A 16085-nucleotide genomic window follows, 5' to 3' on the forward strand; every position below is an offset into this window, starting at 1 on the left:
GTGGCAACTTAGCAATAATGGAACGTGTCCTATTGTACCCAGATCACGTATTTCCTATCTTGCCATTCCCATGCATGATAGCTGTCCCCAAAGAGGTCCAAGTGGCGGCTGCCATGTGGATGGTTGGCTTAAAGTGCCAGTTGTATTTCTGCATTGCCAAGTATGGCCAGGTCAGGTGACTTACCATTGATTTACTGTTGAAGACCTCATAGTCATTAAAGCACATACGTTTATCATAGAAAACATTGAAACTTAACAAAAATTTGAAAAGAAAAATCATCTTGGTTCCCAATAGAGACACTGCTGTGTTTTATAGGTTATTTATGTATGACTGTTTCAGGCACAAAAGAAACACATGCACACACAAACACATATTTGTAAATAACATTAATGGGTGGGGTTTTTTTTGGTATCAGAGATTGAACTCAGGTGTACTCTACCACTGAGCCACATCCCTAGCCCTATTTTGTATTTTATTTAGAGACAGGATCTCACTGAGTTGCTTAAGACCTTGCTTTTGCTGAGGCTGGCTTTGAACTCATGATCCTCCTGCCTCAGCCTCCTGAGCACTGGGATTATAGGCATGTGCCACCGTGCCTGGCCCATTCATGGGCTTTTGAAGCGTTTTACTGCTTTTTAAAAGAAGAACTTGTTAACTTCTGAACTTTAGCATATTTTAAGCATTTCTCTGTCATTAAATGCTTATTTTTAGAAAATCTGATATTTTAAAATGATCTCAAGATCTTCTGTTTTTGGTATGTTTTATGTTTTGGTATGTTTGCTTTCTGGCAGATGTGCCACTAACTCTGGACTCCTGACCCTCAGGACTGACATGACATCTCATGGGTCCCCATGTTGGGTAAGACCTCAGATGCAGTTGTGTTTGATATCTCCTCAGCACCCCAGACAGAGAGGGGTCAAGAGACTTCACAACAGAGAGACTAGTTGTTTAGGAGCCTTCGCTGTGAGCAAGCTCATGTCTCGGTGCTGTCCTCATCACAGCAGAGCTATGAACTAGGAATGTTGTCAATACAAGTAATATTCAAAGTGTTCTGAAATCAGTGGAACCTTTAGCAGCTACCCATGTTGCACAGCTGAGACAAGAAGACAGGCAGGAAGCTGGCTGCCCGGATTCCAGAAGCCACTGTCCTTGATACCCCTTATCTTGTGCCTAGTCTCAGGGAGTCACAGTGGAGACGTGGTTAACCCTGCGTAGGGGCCTGTGATGTTTCTTCAGGAAGCACCTGTGTGGCCGTAGGTGCGTGGAGTCACCTTGGGCTCTGGAAGATACAGGGACATGCCTGCAAGCCGTGAGGAGCACCACCAGCACCAAGACACTCGCTTCCCATCCGACTCCAGAACCAACATCTGGCCTGGAGCTCGTGGGGTTAAAGGCCACAGAACCTTCCCTGTCTTCCTGCAGGAGCCTGGCGCACACATGTTCACATTTATTCCACAGTATTTATGAGCATCATGTGGGCCGGGGCAGGGAGAACCCTCACCATGGAGCCCTGAAGACCCCGCATGTCCAAAGTCACGCAGGCAGATCTTGACCCAGAACCAAGCTGTCTTGGTGGAAATGCTTCTGACCCTTCTGCTCAGCCCATCTCCCGAGTAGCTCCCGCCTGTCCTGCCGGGAGACTTGCCCGTGCTCTCCTGGCTTCTGTGAGGGATGGGCATTCCTGGCCTGCCCATCTCAGGATGGAGGAAGGGGACTGTACGCCACTCAGTGACATCCAGACCTGGCTCCTGGGCACTGCTGCATCCTGAGACTGGCATTGCATGTGCAGTGATGTTCTTTTGGAGAGTGGGACGCGACCATGGAGAGCAGGCACCTGGGGCTGTTCTTTCCTCTATGATTTGAGAAGTACACTGTCCACACCTAACAGAGCTGCTGTGTATCTTTGCCAGCTGTGCCAGTCACACCTGTCTGTGCCAATTCCATTGCTTTGCCATGTGTAGAACCAATGCACTGAGCAGAGCAGACGTGGTGGCTTTTCTGCTCAGCTGTTGTGCATGTGTGCACACACGTGTGCATGGGTGATTACAAATCATACTATAACTAGATTCTGTGCAATAGAAAACTTTATATGAAGACTTCTGTGAGCTGTGTGGAGCGGGGAGGAGGGAGGAGGTGGGGCAGTCGGCCTTGCTCTTGCCGGGTGCTTCCCATCTGAGCCCCCCTCACACCAAGTGTGGGGTACTCTGGTGCCCTTCATCCCAGGACTCGCAATGTGCAGCCCTCGCTCTGCGGCTGGAGTGCCCAGCACAGGAGAAGCAAGGCTCCCTAGAGCAACCCAGGGTCTGGACCCAGCAGCCTGCCTCCTCCAGGAGGGATGGTTTGGGTCTGGAAAAGTTGCACTCCCTCCTGGATGACACCACTGAGCTGTGCAGAGCAGAGCTCACCTTCCCTCTCGCTTGGATGGCAGAAGAACCCACAGGGGTGAGGAGAGCCCAAGTGCTCCTGTACCACAGTGTCCTCTGACTGAGCACTAATTGTTGGGATGACACAGGACAAGGTGAGCTCAGGGCGGCCCACGTTTCCATCGACTGTCCTCTAATTGTGCTTGGAGGCCCCGAGCTTGGTCTTCAGCAGAGCAGCCGCTAGAGGCTTATTGAGAAGAGTTCCAGGGGCTACAATGCTGACCTACTGGGGCCTCTGAGCCTTTCTCTTCCTTCTTGCTTTTAATCTTGAATAGAAAGTTTAAGACAGGCCTTCCCCAGACTTCAGCCCTGTTCCCAGGGGCTGCTCAAATGCATTTTGATAAGACCCAAAATATCAAGGAGTATGCAGCATGGGGAATGGGTACTCTTCAAATGTCTCATGTCGTTTTTCTAAGTTTCCTGGCTTTCCTTGCAGTTGTTAGAGGTCATGTGACTGGTCCTGATAAGTGGACTATCAATGCAAGCAATGTGTGTCACTTCTAGATTGGGGTGGCTAAGAGCTGCATGCCTCCTCCTGATGTCCTCTGTCCTCTTCGATGATCCTAGAGGCCACAGACTTGCAGAAAGTGCCTCTGTAAGATCCAAGGGAATTGACTAACTCATCAGGCTTACCTAAATAAATAAAAAAGGTTGAGGCTTTGGTATTTGTCCTGTTATAAGCTATCACAAAAAATACAGACTGCCCATCCCCAAGCCTGTCTCCAAACCCCTTCCAACCAGTGCAGGTAAGACAGTGTATTGGGAGAAACCTCCTAGGACAGAAGTCGTGTGCTTAGTCAGAGGGCGCTGTGCTACAGGAGGACTGTAAGTTCCCTGACTCGGAAAGGTCTCTGCGCCTTCTTGAGTGGAGTTAGTCTCAGCTGCAGGGGAAATGGAATTCCCTGGGTTAGGGGTGTTGAGAAGAAATAGGCAGAGGAAGACTTTTCCAACAGAGCATGGGCTTTGAATTAAGCTGGACCCAGAAGGATGATATTTCATGCAAAATGAAAGATACTAAGTCTGTTCATTTATACAATAAGTCAGATATTAGAACCAAAGGAGATCTTAGAAACAATCTGTTGAAACTGTTCAATCTAGTTCACACACTGGATGAGGTCCACTGGGATCCCAGCCTCTGTAGTCCTCTAGGAAGGCAGAGGTAGGGGTGCCCCACCCATTACCTCTGGATCCTTCCTGTGAGTTCTGTGTTGGGCATCAGAAGTGGACCTCGTTGTCCTCGTGGCTTGTACGAGTGCATCTGGGTTGCTGGAAACCATAGCATGTCTACCTACATGGCTATGTCTGATGCTCAGAGCTGCTGGGGCCAGACCTGTCCATGGGGAGGACGCAGGCGGGGGAGAGGGTAATGATGACTCGTGATGCGTAGGCTGAGAGCAGACTTAGAAGGAGACATGTCTTCAGTCATGTAACCGGGTTTGCCTACGTTAACGTGAGAAATGCAATCTGCCCTCCTGGTTGAGGGCGGCTTGTTCTCTTTCCTGCTGTTCCTTCTCTTTCACCACCAAGGGCCCCATATTTCTTCTTTGTCTCCATTACTGGTCTCTTCCTATTGCATGTTCATGCTATGTTTCTCACTCACTGAAAACAGAAAATTACAGAAACTAGGAAGGGACTGAAGGGCAGATTGGCTGTGAAGGGCTTTTGTGGACACAGAGGGCCAGGTGGTTTTTCCAAGGTCACATCTTCTTTAGGGGAGAGAAAGTTTTTGGCATGGCTGAGTGAGTTTTGTAAAGGAGGATAGCGTGCATTAAAAATTCAGTTTAGATTAGGCTTGGCTTTCTCCATATGTGTTCCAGCCTAGAATTGTTATGAGATGACTGTTTCTCAGAAATTATGGATGAAATACTAGCCACAGACAATCTTTTGTAAATAACTGATTGGTTATAAAGGGGACTGCAGCCAGACCTGAATGTCCACTCTGAAGTTCACAGTGAGGCTCTGCCTTCAGTTGGGACTTGTAGCAGCTCAGAACAGAAAGAATATGTTTCAAGGAAGAGCAGCTGTGCTCAAGGTTAGGAGCACGCTCAGAACTTCCTCACAAACCTGTGGGATGAAGGCAAGCCATGGGTTTTACTTATGAGTCCCATTACTATGTACCTATATAATCTATGTAGTCACATGACACAGTGCTAAAGTGCTACCTAGCCTTTGGGATGAAACTTTAATTTTTTTTCTGGTTTTTCCAATTTGTATCTTGGTGACCTGGGGAATATTCCTAATGCCTCTAAACCTCAGTCTGATGTTTACAAAGTGGGGATGATAAATGGGTCCTTGCCTTCAAGTTCTGTGGTGGGTTAAATGTGAAGATTATGAAGAAGAAAATATGCCCTCTGAGCAGGGCCTGAGATGCTCCATGGGGAATCCCCCTGCCATTCGAGGAGCCCACCTGTGCGGTTCCTGAACATGTACCCCCTTTCCCTGGACACAGAGCCGGGTGACATTCCTCAGCCTCTCTGACAGCTGGATGTGGCTACATGCCTGAGAATTAGCTAAAAAGATGAGAATAGAATCAAGATGAGCCCCATCCAGCCCTGTCCCTCAAAACCCCACCCACAATCTTGTGTGGTTTCCCCTGCACTGTGTGCCTCGGCTGAGCATGGTAGGCATGTAGCTGCTTGAAGGTGGTGGGGCTGTGACCTGGAAGAGAGACCCTGTTAGACTAGAGCATCCATTCTAACTCTGTAAGAAGACAATGCATCTTATCTTGCTTTAGCCAGGACTCCTGTCTCCATGCATTTGGAGCAACAGCTAGTCTGACCTCCCTTTATAATACAGCATCCCACTGCTCTGACGAGGGGGCCGGTGATGGATCTTTTCACTGCCAGGTGGGGCCTGCCCCCCATGACCAGTTGTGCCTGTTGATGTGAGGCCTGTGTTCTGAAAATTTGCTGGCTCAATAAAATGCAATTTCAACACCTCAGGGCACATCTAAGCCATATCCCCAGTAGAAGTTGGGATCTACTGACTACAGTGCTAGAAGTTTAGAAGGCAAAGCGCCAGTCATATGACTGAACTTTGAACAGAGACAGTGATGTGACCTACCTCAGATACACCTCTTGTAAATAATCATCACTATCACTGTCACCATCACGTCACATTCATCTTCCTCTTCATTATCACCACCACCATCATCTTCATCACCATCATCACCATTATCACCATTACCACCATCATCACCACCACCACCACTACCATCACCATCATCACCTCATCATCTTCATCACCATCGTCATCCTCATGACTAAATCTACAAACTTGTGTGTTCACTCACTAAACAGATTTTGAGCAGCTACCAGGTGTAGGACATGGTCCATGCTCTGGGGGAACCTATATTAGGGAAGGGAAATATCAATAAACACATAATCCAGGGAACATGGCAGGGAGGTTTCTTGTTGCAATAAATGCTATAAAGAAATAAAGCAGAATAAGGGTACTGTGGAGGATCCTGTTATTTTAAATAGGGTGACAGGAAGGGATCTCTAAGCACAGACCTGGAGTCAAGGTGAAGCGCAGCTCTGTCATGATGGACAAGCATTTGACATCAGTACTGTCAAGATGCGGGCTATCTCCATCCCCACTGCTAGAAGTGATCATGTGTTGTGTTTTTCAAATGCTTTCTTTTCTCTTTCTCTTTCTTTCTTTCTGGGGATTGAACCCAGGGTATTCTACTATCACGTTACATCCTTTGTTCCTTTTTATTTTTGTTTGGAGACAGGGTCTCACTAAGTTGCTTTGGTTACAGTGTGGAGCCTTTCCTGATTGACCGCTTTCACTTAGTAATATGCATTGAAGTTTTCCATATGTCTTTTCATGACCCATTAACTCATTTTTCTTTTGCATTGAGTAACATTCCATTTTCTGGATACAGCACCATTTATTTATCTACTGGAGGACATTTGATTGCTTCCAAACCTTAGTAACTATGGATGATGTTTCTGCAAACAACTGTGTGCAGGTTTTGTGTGGACACAGTGTTCAATCAATGTGGGTAAATACCAACGAGCAAAACAGCCAGTTGTGCGGTCAGAGCATAGTCAGTTGGGTAAGAAGCCGTCAAACTGTGTTCCAAAGTGATTGCACACTGGGCTCTCCCACCAGGAGCTGCTGAGTGCTCTGGCCCTCCACCTCCTCACCAGAACCTGCTCTTATGGGTGCTGTGGCTCTGGGCTGTTCCAGTTGGTGTGCAGGGCTTCTCGGTGGTGCTGTGGCTTGGGATTCCTGTTGCCCTGGGACGTGGAACATCCATTCACAAGCTCACTGGCAATCTGATATGCTCCTCATTTTTAAACCAGGCCATTTTTTTTCTTATTGATGAGTTTTAAGAATTTTTTGTATATTTGGATAACAAGTCTCTATGAAATATTTCTTTTGCAAATACTTCCTGCCAGCCCATGGCCTACATTCTTATTTTATTGGCAGTGTTTTCCAAAGGGCAGGTTTAATTTTAATGAAATCCAGCTCACCAGTTTTCTTTGCTTGGTCATTCTTGGGTGTTGAATCTGAAATGTTGTCACCACACCCAAAGCCATGTAGCTTTTTCTCCTAAGTTGCCTTCTAGGAGTTTCAAGTTCACATTTAGGTATAATTGTCCTAAGTTAATGTTCTTGAAGAGTGCAAGTCTGTGTTTAGATTCTTTTCTATTTTTTATTTGCATGTGGAAGTCTAGATGTGCCCACGCCATTTGGTGAAAAGATGGATCTCTTCTTCCCATTGTGTTGCCTTTGCTTCCTTGTCAAAGTCAATTGATCATATTTATATGAGCCCCAAAAGCTTTTTTTCCTTCATTAGTAATTGGCTTCAGAAATTATGTTATGGTCATGAAAAACAGACTAATGCACACAGTTAACGGGAGGTAGTGGTAGAATACACACCTGGATCCATGTGATATAGTTCTCCACAGAAGTATTGAGCTTTCCTTGAAACTCCTTCACACACCACCCCCACTCATTACTCCTCCTTTACATTAACTGTTACCGATATCTCTGCCCCACACACTGTAAAAAGCATTCCCAGCTTTGCTCATCCCACCCCTCCCCAAAGAAGGGTGAGGGCCATCCATGATTTGTTGGTGTTTCTTACTCTCTTAGTTCCTTTAGGGAAGGGTCTAGTTGGTTTGTCCCAGAGATCAGTACAAGGCTCCACCCAGGGATGGCGACAAGGAGGTAGTACTGGAACAGTCACCCATTGGGTGTCTTCATGGTTCGGGGTTGGAGGGCTCTGGAGGGGCTGGTGCTTGGTGCTGAGTCCTGCCTCAGGCGGTCTGCAGTGTGACCTTCACGGGGCTTCAGGGGTGTGTGTTCCCTTTCAAGGGAGCCTCAAGCACACGGGCTCTTCCTCTGCTCCATTGTACTTGATGAAATGGAGATGGAGCCTGTGAAGGTAGGCCACGGGTCCCTGAGAGGTGAGTGTGTTTGCATGGACATGGGGAGAGGGCCCAAGAGCTTCTTAGACCTAAAGCACTGAACTGTAAAGATGGCTGAGCAGGGACAATAGTTAGAAGGAACAAAATCAATAGAAATAAAACGCTTTTTTATTTACTAACCTCCCTTTTTATTTTAAGTAACATCCGTTCCAAACCCTAACTAAAATCCCCTCTATTTCTTCTACAAAATTAAATAAAACCCAATCTGGACTGTAACGTAGAAAGCACGGCCCTAAAGCGAGATCAGGAACACCGTTATCTGCCTCTGAAACCTTGTCTGCTTCCCACCTGATGGAAAGCAAGCAGGCTTTCAAAGCCACGGGGCGGTGAGTCTCTGGAGATGTTAGAATTTCCACTTTGAAAGGATGTTTCCTCCAACTTCTATCATGAAGCAGTGAAATTGTCACCGTCGCTAACCACCATGAGGGAGACCTTCCCCCATCCATGAGGAACGGGGGAGCAGCAAGTTAGGCTCCTCTGGAGGAGCTGGAGCTGGGAGAGCCTCCAGCTGGTGTGAGATGGCGCACAGGTGAGGGGCAGAGACAGGGTGGTGAGGTGACAGGAGAACCCCCAGCCCACCTCTCCCACACCAGCGCTCTCCCCACAGCCCCCGGTGGACTTCCTGCAGGGGCAGCTCACGGTGGGACACCAGAACACAGTCTGCCTTGAAATATGGGAATCATTCCCAAAATGTCTTCGTGGGCAGCTGGTGAGGCACAAAATAAACACAGGCCTATTTGCCAGTAAGCAGGAATTAGCATAATCGGCAGCTGCAGCATCACCACAGACACAGAGCTCCAGAGAACCTCCTTTCTTCTCAAGCAGAGTCCGGTACGGGACCTGCGTGGCATATGAGTTACTTGCCCCTGCGAGAGTCCTGCAGACCCCACCAGCTCCCGGCCTGCGCATCCTCCAAGGCTTCCAATTCAAACAGAAAATAGCTCAAGGACCTAAAGCAGCATGCCAGGGGTTAAAAATAAGTTTCCCTTGTGCAGAATGAATTTTTTTTTAAAGAGTATTTTTATTTTCCACTGTCCAAAATATAATTTTGTAAGGTAATTTTTAGTCATCTATGAAAAAAGGTTTGTTAAAAACCTCCTCTATTTTGTCACCAGGAGAAAAATGTAAGAGCAAACAAAGGGGCACCTGGGAAACTAGAGCTTTAGGTTTTCCTCTAGGGAAGGCCAGCCAGTGGGCCGCCCAGACCACTTTTCCAAGCCTGGGAAAGGCAGTCTGGGTGCCCAATATTTAGAACTGGACATCACACTGGGTGACCACGAGAGTTTTCTGCACAGTCCCAGCCTCTACCTCTTGGTGCTGGAGTAGCTGAAAATGAGATTATTTGCACACTCAAGACAAATATGTACTCACCTCTGCAGAGGAGGGAGCAATGCTTAAAGTAGCTTTTTATTGATCAAAAACCTGTGATAGCAAATGGCTACGGAGGGCAGACAGGGCTGTAATCAATCAGTGAGCTGCTTTTCTCTCTCTCTCTCTCTCTCTCTCTGCCCTCAGCCCCCATCTCCTTCAAACTCCATTTCTTAACCTACGGACTGGCAAATACCTTTTGGCTGCAAATTTCTGAGTTTGGAAGCTTGTCATGAAGATGCTTTGTTCACAACAAACTTTTGCAAAATCCAATTACTGTATCAGATTCCATCAAAATAAAGGAGCTTTCCTAAAAGTCTCTCTCGGCTCATTTTCTCTTGAACCGTGCTCTGATCTCCCTGGCCGCATTCCACAGGCCGCTGCTGCTGGGCTTTGCCTTGCTGTGCTTCACCGGCTTTGAGAGTCGCCAGGCGCCATCAGGGCCCTGACCTCTCCGTGTGTTCCCCCTGAGTCTGCAGAGGTGGCCTGCCCCTGTCCATTCTCGCCTGCTTTAGGAATGGAAAGTAGGTCAAACTTCAAAATAAACACAAGCAAGTGGCCCCCGTCCCAGGAAAGGCTGGCTGTGCAGAGCAGGCCTGGGTGCAGCTCCCGAGCAGAGGGCTGGCAAAGCCGATAGGTGGTAGTGGCGCATGCCCACTGGCTTGATTTCCAGGGTTATTGTTCTTTACAGATGCAGGAGGAGAAAAAAGAAAAAAAAGGAAAAGCTTTGAAATTGTTTATTATTCTTTTTTCCAAGGGAAAATTTATCAGCCCGTGTGCATGTTCAAGGGCTTCAGGCTTGACTAGTTTTTGGAGCTCAAATCATAAAAACAGGATTCTGTCACCTGCTGGGGCCTCCCCCACCTCTTATTGCCCAAGTTCATTTCCCATAGAAGATTTGGAAAATACAGTCACCTACAAAGAGGAGAGAAAATGGATACATCATTTCACAGTCAGAGGAAACCAGGGTTAAAATTTTGGTATGTTTCTTTTCGGTCATTTGTTCTTAGCAAAAAAAAAAAAAAAATGCATTTAGCACTGTAGGGACCACTGGCCTTCTAAGTTGGCCTGCAAGAACCTTACTCCTTTGTAGATATGGTCATCTTGCATGTGAGTGAAGCCTACAGATATGTTTACCTATGTGACAAAGGTCGAGGAATTTTGCAGGCATAATTAAAGTCTCTAATCAATTGACTTTGAGGGAATCAAATGAGAGGCATCCATGGCGGGCCTGCCCTAATCTCCCTTATAAGGAGACTAATGACTTTCCTGTGCTGAGAGGCTGGACGTAACAATGGACATTTCCTTGCTGGCCTTAAAGAAACAACACAGCATGAGTTCTTCAGCCACAAGAAAGGGATTCTTCCTACAGTCATGAACTTGGAAGAGCTCCAGTCTTAAATAAGACTCCAGACCTGGCTAACACCTATTGTCATCTTTGAGACCCTGAGCAGAGGGCCAAGTTATTCTGTGCCTGTGTGAGAGAATGAACTTGTGTCAGAGATGATCATTTGTGACGTAGCCTAAAAGACTAATGCAGAGACATGCCGTGAAGGAATCACATATACAGTGACATGGGACCCTCTTGTCACCTGGTAAATGGGTGACTAGCTCTTAACTGCATGAGGTGCTATTGGCTTTCAATCCCAGGGTCATAGCCCAAGTGCTGACGGGATTCAGACAGGTAAAGTAAATTTATAAAAATAATGGGCATGGTGGAATGAATGACGGGGGCTTCCCGGAGACCTGGAAAGTGGTGGCCAGTCTAAAGGGGACAATATACCAGCTGCAACTGGGTTTCTGGTTTTACTAATTATGATGACTATTTCTTTTTGATGATTTTTTATTATCATTACTATTATTATTGTTTGATTCTGGAATAGAGAATTCCAGATATCCCCTGCTTTTTGAAGAAAAGCCCTCATTCTGAAATTTTATGTGTGAAATAATTTTTGTAAGTATCGGCACCTAATTTAGATTTTATTTACTTCACTGAGTGAGCCCAATAGAAACCGTTGGTCTTTTTGTTTTGTTTTTGTGGTGCTGGGGATTGAACCCCGGGCCTTGTGCATGCAAGGCAAGCACTCTGCCAGCTGAGCTACATCCCCAGCCAACTGTTGGCTTTTGATATTTACTTCACAGGTTTCTCATTTGCAAGTTACTATGGAACCCATCCTGTGTTGTTAGATGCAGATTGCTCAGCATTTCATTATCATAAACAGTGGATGAGTGAACATATTTGAACGAAAACACTGTTTGCAATCCATGATCAATTCCATAGTGTTCAGGTTGAAATGTAAAAAAGATGGGTCAAGGTTGAAATGCTGGTTTTTAACATTCTTAATGCACAAAACTGTGAACGTGGCCTTGCAAATGGCTGTGACACTTCCTGGCATCAAGCATGATTTTCTGTCTTTTCGTAACTATTTCAATATTAGATAATATTAGACATTAGCTGTATACCTACAGACGTACATGTTTAACATTTTCGTCTCTGTAATTAATACCTTGCCATGTACACGTGGTCCTCTGTATCCATGAATTCTCATCTGAGGATTCAGTTGACCTTGGGTTACACGTATTTCTAAAAACTCCATCTGTGCTGAGCACGTACAGATCTTCATTCTTCTCGCTGTTCCCTAAACAACAGCCGTTTACACATCATTTGTGTTGTATAAGGTAGGAGGTGTGATCTAGAGATGACTTAAGGAACAGGATGCGCACAGGTTCTAGGAAAATGCCACGCTACTTCATTTATGGGACTTGAGCATCCTTGATTTTGGTGTCTGCAGGTCCCCAAGGAGATAGAGGAAGGACTACACTGTACAAGGACTTGTTACTGGTGAAGTTGAGTCTTTTTTGCTCAATATTGCTTATTGGTATTTGTTCTTTGATGAATAATCTTTTAATAATCTTTGTTAATTTTTTTTTTATGTTTTAGGGCTCTTTATATGTTAGAAAACTCACATGGAGTCCTAGCTATATATCATATTGAAAATGTGGACATTTTAATCTCGGCATAGAGTAATACCTCGCCATAGGGTATTATATGTCTTAGGTGATGTTTTAAATTGACATATTCCCAGATTTGAAGCTCAGTATTCTTAGCTCAAGTGCCTAGATGACAATTTTCATCCTTCTGGGGTCAATCTTGTGCTCAGGTACATGCTCAGGTCTTGCAAATTGGAACCGAGTGACATATCTGGTTTCAGTGAAAAGAGGAACCCAGAATAGAAACATAGACATGTGAAGAATTGGGGAAAGAAATGCTAAGAATGAGCCTTTCCCTCTGCTTATGATTTAGACAGGGACCAAGAACACCTCACCTGGTACCAGGAAAGAACAGGTCACCTACACAATCTGAAATGTTCCAGTGTTCATCAGAGAGCCGAGGTTTGGAGGCCACCAAGTAAACTGAATCCTAGGAAAGGATGGGAACCTTCACAGAGAGACAGGATGACCAGATGATTTCACCTGTGTCAGAATGTGGGATGAAGAGGTGGCTGTCCTGCGGGTGGCCAGGGATGGCCAGTGAAGATGTTCAGGAGTGGCTAAAGACCATGCGTGAATGGGCAGGACAGTCTGGAGAAGCTGCGGGCCCCAGACACACGGGGGTCCAGATAACATGGAAGTCCTTCCCTGGACCTTGGACAGGTGCTCAGGGGAATGACTGAAGCCAGGGCACCTCTCACTAGGGTGGCCTGGCATACACATGGGGAGGCAGAGACTGGACACCACCACAGGAGAAAAGAGCTCTGAAGCTCCCTGCCCGAATAGACCCTGCCTAGGGCTCATGCTGAATTAGGACAGCAGAGACACCCACATCCCAGTAATGAGTTCATGAGAAGTGACAACTTTTATACATAGATATTAAAAATGAAATAAACATACAATGGAATATCATCATCACTCCACCACAACAAGAGGCAAATTATAAATGTGGAGATAATGGTTGCACAGACAGAAAGAATTCAGACCCAAAATAATCCAATATTATTCTCCAATTCCATTTATTTTAGTTTTCTTGAGATAGAAGACTAATTTATTGTGTCAGAAAGAAAACAGTAGCAGCTCAGGGCCAGGAGCAGCTGGAGGGACAGACAGAGAGGGACGGGAGGCTTTGGGGAGATGAAAGGGTTGTGTATCTTAATTGTGGTGGTTTCCTCTGTGTCTGGAGTCTAGGCTTTCCGTAGATGTAGTTGGTGTGCTTTTTAAAGACATAAATTATACCTTATTAGAATCGGTTAAAACAATGAGGTTGGTTTGCCATAGAAGATGCCTCTCCCAAAACTGGACAGAGAGGAGCATCAAATGCTCCGGCAGATGGTTCTAGTGATGCGGAAAACTGCATTTGGTTCCGACTCCATCTCTGTCACTTTCTCCAAGGGTGCCATGTGCTCTGCCTCTGTTTCCATGGTGGCACGGTGGGAATCCTGGGAAGATCAAGGGCATGCCATTGACCAAGGGGCCAGTTCTGCCCTGCTGAGGTCCCAGAAAGCAGCGTCGAGCGGGACGGACAGCCCTGCTTAGCCGGAGTGTAAAGTCCAGCAGTGAGACCAAGACGACAGCCCAGCTAATCACCAGGAAAGGCCCTGCTGGTGTGGGCTGCAAAGAAGGCAAATCTCAATGGTTCCAGGGACTACCGCTGGGGTGACACTGCAGATGGGTGTTTAGGAATGATGGCTCTGAACATGAGTTTGAACAGAGACCTGAATGGTGGGAAAATCAGATGTGCAGAGAGAAGTGGAGGTTCCCAGGCCAGGGAGAGAGTGTCTGCAAAGACCTAAGGCAGAGAAGGAGGTGGTGCGCTGGGGAGGGGCAGGTTGGTAGCTGGGGTGCCGCAAGCCAAGGGAAGAGGGAGGTTAAGCGTGGAAGGCTGGCCGGGCCCAGGGACTTGTGAGCACAGGTACACTCAGCGATGCAGACAGGTTTGTTCCGACCATCATGCCAAGAATCTGGATGGCGAGCTGGTAGCCCTGACCAGAAGTCAAAGTCATCAGAGGCCATCACTGGTGCCACTGCCCTCCCACATCCTTGGTGTTATGGTTTGGATGTGAGGTGTCCCCCAAGAGCTCACATGTGAGACAGTGCAAGATGGTTCAAGGGGAAAGAGTTGGTTGTCAGAGTCTTAACCCAATCAGTGAATTAACCCCCTGATAGGGATTAACTGAGTGGTAACTAAAGTGGTGGGGTGTGGCTGGGGTGTGGGCACTAGGGTGTGGCTTTGGATGTATATTTGTAACTGGAAAGTGGGGTCTCTCTCTCTACTTCCTGGTCACTGTGACGTGACCTGCTTCCCTTGGCCACCCTCTCTGCCCACGATGTTCAGCCTCACCTCGAGCCCTGAGGATGGAGCTGGCCTTCTCTGAGCTAAGACCTCTGAAACTGAGCCCTCAGATCAACCCTTCCTCCTCTATAATTGTGCTGGTTGGGTCCTTTGTCACAGCAGAGAAAAAGCTGACTGAAACACTTGGCTAAGCTCTCGTGCCCCTGGGCCGAGGTCCTTTTTATATTGAGTTGCTCTCTCCTGTGGGAGTGTGGTACAGCCGGGCCCTTTCAAGGACATTTACTGATGGTCAAGGGCCACTGCTGCCCACCCGGTGTGCAGAATTGGTGGCAGAGGAATCAGATGTGGGCCTACATCCTGAGAAAACTCGGGTGTCCAGGTCTTCTGAGCTCCCACCAGAACCGCCCATCAAGCTCTGCAGACAACAGGCTGAGGCTCCCCAGCCTGCAGCTCCTGGCTCTCCAACTCGTCCCCAAAACAGCTCCAAAGGCTTCTGAACCACAGGGTCAGGTTAGTCACCGCAGCCACCCCACTTCTTGTACCAATTTCTGTGTTAGTTAAGTTTTTGTTGCTTTGACCAAAATCCCTGACCAGAACAACTCAGAGGAGAAAACTTTTATCTTGGGTTTACTGTTATAGAGGTTCAGTCCATGGTCAGCTCGCTGCATTTCTCTAGGCCCCAGGTGGGTGGAGCCTCATGGCAGAGGGTGGGGCAAAGGAAAACTGATAGCTCATAGAAGTCAGGAAAGAGAGAAAGGGAGAGGGAGAAGATACAATCTCCAGGGGTATGCCCCCAGTGACCTTCTTCCTCTGGTCTCATGGTGCTGTCTACAGTTACAACCCAGTTAGCTCATTCAAATTCTTAATCCCTCAAAAGACTTTAACCCACTGATTAGCTTACCGCTCTCAGAATTTAATTATTCACCTCTTACATGAACTCAGGAACTTTTAGGAGACACCTTATATCCAAAACATGACAGTGCTTATTTGTTAGGGTCTGTAAACAAGTCTGGATGGCGCCTGGCAAAATGCCAGAGGGAGTGGTTTGTGAAGTAAGGCAGTGAGCCATTAAGTGTGGAGATTCCTGATTGGTTGACTACTGTATCTAGTTTATGCTAAGTAGATAAGCTGTGTGGAATGTATAAATACCACTCCAGTCCTACAATAAACGGCTCCCATTCCTGCTGTATCATGGTACACAAGTTGTTCGTCACCCCCCGGTTATTTTGCTGCAGCCAGTCTGACTGCGGCAGATGGTGGCCCCTTACAGTGAGCCCCGGGACACTCGGGGGTAAGTGATGGAAAAAAGCTGCCCGTCCATAGATAGGACGGGAGCAAATCTACTCATCCCTAGGCAGATAGGGCGAGAGGAAAAATGGCCATTTTGAGAAAATGGAGAAGATTGATACAGCATGTTTGTGTCTTTATTTGTCTAAGTGTATTGTATTGTCTTTGTGACGAAAATATGGAAGGGGTGAGAAGTAAATTACTAAGGGAAGAAGGCACCCCAGTGGAAACAAGAGCAGTTAGGGCATGTGTTGATGGAAGCCCGGGAACTCTGGT

This window comes from Callospermophilus lateralis, chromosome 1 (genome assembly GCF_048772815.1).
Source record: "Callospermophilus lateralis isolate mCalLat2 chromosome 1, mCalLat2.hap1, whole genome shotgun sequence".
In the NCBI taxonomy this organism is placed as follows: domain Eukaryota; kingdom Metazoa; phylum Chordata; class Mammalia; order Rodentia; family Sciuridae; genus Callospermophilus; species Callospermophilus lateralis.